We start from the raw sequence: 7285 nt of genomic DNA on the forward strand, positions 1-7285 counted from the left end.
AACCATGGAGATAACCTAGAACCCCTGCACAGATGTAGCCCATGGCAGTTCAGTGTCCAAGTGGGTTCCATAGTAATGGGGACAGGGATTGTCTCTGACATGAACTGATTGGCCTGCTCTTTGATCACCTCCCTCTGAGGGGGAAGCAGCCTTACCAGGCCACAGAGGAAGACAATGCAGCCACTCCTGATGAGACCTGATAGACTAGGATCAGAAGGAAGGAAAAGAAACCCTCCCCTACCAGTGGACTTGGGGAGAGGAGTGTGTGGAGAAGGAAGAGAAAGGTAGGGATTGGGAGGGGAGGAGGGAGGGAACTAGAGGGGGGATACAAAGTAAATAAAATATAATTTAAAAATGTATAAAACAAAACAAAGAGAGGTCTTTCTTTAGCCAGTAATGAGTGATGATAATGTGTCACACGCTGAGAGCACCATTATCTCCACCCTCTCCAACCGATGTCCAGAAGGGAAAGAAATGCAGCACATAAATGATATTTGCTAAGATAATTATTGCCTCCCACTGCAGGCTCTTCATCTCTGTCTTTCATGCTTCATTGATGGATTTCCTTCCTCTGATCTTTATTCAATGACTACATGTCTTCCATTAGAGAAACCAAAATGAATAACTCATTTACATTAAATTATTTGAATTCCATTGTCTTATTCATTTTAACACTTTTTTTTTTATTACCAGAGAGAAATGCTTAAAATAAAGAACTCTCCCCTCATGACAGAATTTAAGCACGGCAAATGGCTGAACTATCTAAAAGCGTGCGCCCTGCACCATTGCCTCAAAAAGCAGTGACTGTTGGCTGAAAATTTAGACAGGATGTTACATAAAGAAGGACCAGAACTGGGGGATGGGTGGGGGCCTGTGCTCTTATCTCCCTGAACACTGACCAGAATTCAGTCTCAAAGTCTAGGAGGTCCCATCTTCCCCAGTACAGGGATTATCAGTGACTAATTAATTAACTCCATTGAGATTTGTGAATCTAGAAATAAAAGAAGAAATGAGGCAGATCTGGAAGACTCGAATAGCCAGGATTTGGGGTGGGCAGGGGGTAAAATAAAAGGCTGATGGAAGTAAAACAAGGCTGGCTGATGCACCGTCCAGGGAAATCTCCCAAGAAGCTGACACACATCTGACTTCCCTCACCCAGGAGCATAAGGAGTTACAGCTGGAGGCTCTCTTCTGCATCAACAAAAGGGCAGGTGTTTGTAGGTGGGCTGCGGAGGAGGCTTCTGACGTTCTTATTCAGTGAATTGTGTTTAACTTGTCACCTTGTCATCCGTCTTTTGTGTTTCTTGCATGCCTCCTGTAACATTTTTCACCCTGTTCTACTGACTCCTTTGTTCCAGGAGATGTTGAGGGTCATCAAGCTTTCAGAGAAACTGTGAAGACACTGTCGTTTTGTCAGGAAGATCAGTCATGGCAGCTGTCCTCTTCCACCTGGAAACTTCTCTGTGTGAAGTGTTGCAGACAGTCCTGTTCTTGGCTCCCGGATCTGGTAAGGCAACAACAGAATGGAGCACCCAGTCTGCCCAGAGGAAGTTTCTCATCCAAACAGTTTACAAGGAGGACGTTGACATTCGAGAACTTCACTACCTCCCACTCTTTGGCTTGGTTACTTGGTTTTAGAGCATTTCTGTAGTCATCATTTAGCCAGCAGACTCCGTGGCTTCCCAGAAAGACACAGACGCAGAGCTGTCAGTTACTTGAAAAAATAAACAAGCGGTGTCTTAAAGACGCTATTGTTTCTGGTAGACTGCACTAAGTGGCTGTCCTTAATGTCTAGTGTTATGTCAGCCAAGTTTTTATCCATATTTATATATAGATAAACACTATATATATATGCATATATATATATGCATGCTTGTGGCTTAGTGTTGTCAGAGGCACACAAAAATATATATGTCCAGCTAGATGCTCTCTGTGGAGTGAGTCATTTATAGCCAGTATTAGAACCAAGAGGCAGAGAAAGCAAGCTTTCTCCATGTAATTCCTGAGGGAATGCTTCAGCAATTTATGGAGCCCCAGGGAAGAATTTCACAGACAAATAATATTCCAAAATGATAAGAGCAGCTGTTAATCATGATTCAGGTTTCCTTTACCATCTTGGGGAACAATTGAGATGGCCAGTCTTTTTTGTTATTGTTGTTCTTAAATGCATTTTTACTCTGTTGCATGAACCAAAAATGGACAACTCTATCCTTATTATTTGAAGCACAATCTTATCTGGTTCTTTCTACTCAGATAGATTTGTCAGAAAAAAAAAAGAAGAGAATGAGACAAAAAGAAAAAAAAAACAAGCAAACAAACAAACAAAAAGGAAAAACCAACTCCAGAAAAGCTCAGCAATCTAACCAACAACATCATTTTGTCATTTTTTATTGCTTTAATGACTTCTTAGGTTAAAAATAAATTAAATCTATATTTACAATGTGCTGATATAACAGCAAATACTGGGCTGCCTCCACACACACACCTGCAACCCTGCTATCCTCCCCTCCATTGGGTGCTTGAAAAGATGGAGCCTCAATACTATGGAGCCAAAGGCTACGAAGAGACACAGCTGTGTTGCAGATAATGAAACCAATGGGAGGAAGCCAGGGCTCGTGTTGGAAAACACTCTGAGATGTAAGTCTGTGCTGCTCTCTCTTCATCTTCGTGGCTCATAAGGGCTGTACTTGTTTTCTGCGTCACCACTGCACAGTATCAGTGCAGGTCTGTTCAGGAACAGCACGTGACCACAGGACATGTATCCAGTTAAGGGAGATGATAACCTAGGTGCAGGGAGAACATAACAATGCCTCCTGAATATTTGTTCCATGTCTTCCCATTCTCTCTTTTCAAATGCTCAGGGGGAAGTGGCTTCCTAACGTGTCTGCTTGGCCAGGATAAATTATGTTCTCAAGAGTAACTCCTTTCCTTGTATTTCCAGTAGTTCTTTTCCTTTACTTTTTGTGTTATTAAAGAAAGAATGTGAAACTGTATTTAAATCATCATCATCATCATCGTTGCTGGCATTTGAGAATGCAAGCAAGGCATGACCAGGAACTTTTGAAGCACACTCTCTTTGTCTCTTTGTAGACATACGTCACAGACAGGCAACTGATCAACCTTTATTTAGTACCTCTCTTACCTTCTCTGACTCATGGTCCAGATGTGCCTTACTCCAGGAAAAAGGAACAGCTAGCTTCCCACTGCTTTGAGGCAGTAATGCTGACATGAAATCCATCCTATCACATGGATCCTATCCCATCCCTGTGTGCACTACTCTGACCTTGCTATGCTAACTTTACATCCATTTTTCCTTTCTCATTGCTTTCTTTGAAAACTTCCAGCTCCAGCCCTCAGACATAAAGATAGTCAGTAATCTTACAGAAACTCATTTGAACCATTGGTCTTTTATCCATACAGGGAAGTTAATACAAAACATAGACAGACTTCCTTTTAATGTATGCCTATATTAATACAGAGGTCTAGCATGTTTTAAGCAAGAAAATAACCTTATGTGAAGAATTTGAAGGATACGAAAATCACCGATAAGCTAGTCGTTCATCTGCCCACAGTCTCACAGCCGATGGCAGAGAACACAAGACTTCTGGGTCAGGGACAAAAATAGCAGTGGACTAGGATAAACATTTTTCCACTCACCTTCTGAGCCTCAATTCATTAGGGGCTCTACAAAGGGACACAAAGGCACCAGGTAGTCGTTACTGAAGAAGAGCACCAAAGTGAGGAAACCAAGTGTGTCGTGCTAGAGAGCCATCGTGAATACACTTTGCTCTGGAAAGACTAAATGCCTGCTGTCCAGAACGTGAAGAAAAATTTCCCTTTGGTGCAGAAAAAGACTCCACAGTATCTTCCCCACTTTTTTGTTCTGTATTTCCTTTTTGTGTGCAGCACCTGAATGCGTGTGTACGTGTGTGTGCATACACCTCTGGGAGCCAGAACTGACAACAGGATCCCTCTCTCTATTCACTTTGCTTGTTGAGACATTTCCTTTCCACTGAATCTGAAGCTCCCTATTTTGTCTAAACCACGTGGCCAGCAAGTGCCATTGGCCCACCAGTCTCTGCCCATCCATTCTTTACCCCAGCACCAGCGTTACGAATGCCTAGAGCAGTGCATGGCTTTTACATCAGTTCTGGGAACTGGAATTCAAGTGCCCACTGCTGTGAGCAACGTGCTTTTACCCACTGAGACATCTTCCCAGCCCTCTGCTCCATGTATTTTTTTTAAGCTTGAGAGAAAGAAAAAAGAATAAATAGACAAGCTGAGGAGAAAAAAATTAGAAAGCAAATCCAATGGAAACTCAAAGAGATGAAATTTACAGTGAATGACACGTGAAAGGTGCTTGGTAGGATTAAAGGTAGGTTAGACACCTCAGGGAAGAGCATAATGAACCAGAGGCTCCAGAAGTAAAGTTTCCAAAATGAAACACAGAAGAGGGAGAAAACTAAAAAAACATCAATGAAGATCCAGCAAAGGGAGGAACACTTGTAGCAGCTTGATGAATATGTAAATGAAATAGTGTTTCTATAGAAAAGCAGGGTGAATAGAAAATAATATTTAAAAAACATAATGGCTGATTTTTGAAATTTGAGCATAATCATAGGCAAATAGAAGCCAAAATAATTGCTTATTTTAACTAATTGATCAATGATTACTTATCAGCATATGGCATCTAGTGAAGAGGTACATAAACTCTTTTAAACCTGCCATACTTCTATAAGAGTAAAATTTCCAAAGAAAGACAACTTGCTTTAAAATGTAAAAATGTAAGGTTCAGTTCCACACTGGAATTAAGAAACCCACTGTAATCATAAAGAAAAAAAATATTAAAAGTAAGAAAACACAAAATTGAAGTTACATTAGCAGAAAAATGACATTTGTGGAGTAAGTCAGCCAAAGTAGATTTTTAGAGAAAGGAATGTTACAAGGAATAAAGAAAGTCATTTCTCCATGAGGAAAAGAGTAATCAATAAAGAAACACAGCATCTTTAAGGGTCTGTGGACGTCATGAACCTCATGAAGCAAAAGCTGTAAGAACTGAAGGATACCCAGATTCCTCAGTTATGGTCAAATATGTCAATGGCCCTCCAGAAAAAGTAGAAAAGCAGAAATATAAAATACCAGAGCAACACTTGATCCTCACACAGCTTAAGTCAGATTCTTTTCGTTAACACATGAACTATTTACCAATATATGCCATATTCTAGAAAAGTAAACATATACAAATGAATTAAAAATTATTTAAGGCATGTGAACTATGTTTTCTAAACAAAACAAAAGTAAATTAGGAATCCATAATATCCCTAGAAAAATTCTCAAATGCCTGAAAACTAAATAGTTTACTTCCATATTACCTAACTGGTCACACAATAAATCAATGAGAAAAAAAAAATTTAAAGTATTTTAAATAGAATTAAATTTAAACAGAGCATTGGATTATAGTTGGATAGTGCCCAGGCAGTTTTTATAGTGTCTACAATACTACAGAAAGTACAGTTTTAAGACTCACTGAGAGTATACTATAAACAACTTCATAACCAATAATTTGATACTTTAGATGAAATTAAAAAAAATTCTTGTTAAGATATGAATTGCCAAAATTCTTGGAAGAAAAATCAGATAAATGAAAAAAAATCTATAAATAAACCATTTGGTCCAAAGTATCTTCAAAAAATTTTGTCAGTTTTACATAAACTCTTCCAGAAGACTGGAGAGGCAAGGACAGTTTGTAACTAATTTATTCCAGAAGGCCAGCATGACCCTGACATTAAGACTAGAAAACACACTACAGAAGGAAAAGCCATAGACCAATGTCTCTCATGAACATACATAACAGAGTGTATCAACAAGCTAGAGAGGAAAGTACTTGTGGTAAGTGTGGTTTGTGCTAGAATGCCAAATTGGCTTAACATTATAGATAGTACATGGCATCCACAGGAAAATCATTTGATAAGTATTGCATTTATTCCTGATATATATTACTCTTAGCAAACTAAAACATTGAGGAAATCTCCCTAACTTATAATCAGCATCGCAATTAGTAATAATTTTCCTGTAACATCAGGAAAAAGCCAAGACATCTATTTTCATCGTTTTTATTCCATATTATACTAGAGGTCTGTGCGAATAAATTACAGAACAAGAAGGGGTAAAAAGTTAGGCATATTACAAAGAAGTAAAGTTATTTTTGTTCACACATGACATCATAATCTAAATAAAAATTCTATGCAATATAAGAATAGAACAAATGAGTGGGTTTTATGAGGTTGTAGTAAGAGTGATGTACCAAAAGTAACTTCATTTCTATATACTGAAAATGAATAATTGGGATTAAAATGTAGAAAGGAAACCATTTTCAATGTCATAAAAACTGTTATACTTAGGTATGAATCTTAACAAGTTATAAAATACTTGTAGACAGGAAACTATAAAATATTGCTGAGAAATTATATTTTTAAAGAGATGTAATGAAACAGAAAGATCTATAATGTCCTTTAGTCAGCACATATATTAAGATGTCAGTTTGTCCAGAATGATTCAAATTGAATTCCAGTAAAAATCTCAGCAAGAGTTTTGTTTAATCTGAGCAGTTGATTGTAAAATTTTTTATGGCAATGTAAATGAACTAAAACAGCCAAACATGGTTTTGCAAAAAGTTACATTCAGAAGGCTAATCTTACTTATTTTGAGACTTAGTAGGAAGTTACAATAATCTTAGATACTTTTTTACAACTGCCACACGTGGAAATAAATCACAGGGCAAAGAACTTATTAAAACATATTACCACCTAGGAAAAAACAAAAAATGGAAATGGCAATAAAAAAATACAAGTTCCCAAAAATATTTGTATCAATTCAAATTAACATCAAGAAAATACAGTAGAAATAAAAGACAACGAATTACATTTTTTTCTCAGACAAGAAAAGGGGATAAAGAGTTAGGATGGTCTTCTGTTTACGCAGAGGAAAAGAACAGAAGTGGCACAGACATTCGGGCATGGCAGAGCATACACGGAATCCCAGCACACAGAAGGCAGAGGCAGGCAGAGCTCTTTGAATCTGAGGTCAGCCTGGTCTACACAGCAAGTTTCAGGCTTGCCAAGACCACATTGTTAAAACAGAGAGTAGTATGTTTTAACATAACGGCAGTTGTGGAAAATGGAGGGAACTATGCGTGAGTAGAATATTTGGAATGTCTCCTTCCTCACAACTTTTCTGTGCGTGTAAAGTTTCTCTAAAATAGCATTTAAAACACATTTCAGGGCTG

This window comes from Psammomys obesus, unplaced genomic scaffold (assembly GCF_907164565.1).
Source record: "Psammomys obesus unplaced genomic scaffold, mPsaObe1.curated_primary_1811, whole genome shotgun sequence".
Taxonomy (NCBI): domain Eukaryota; kingdom Metazoa; phylum Chordata; class Mammalia; order Rodentia; family Muridae; genus Psammomys; species Psammomys obesus.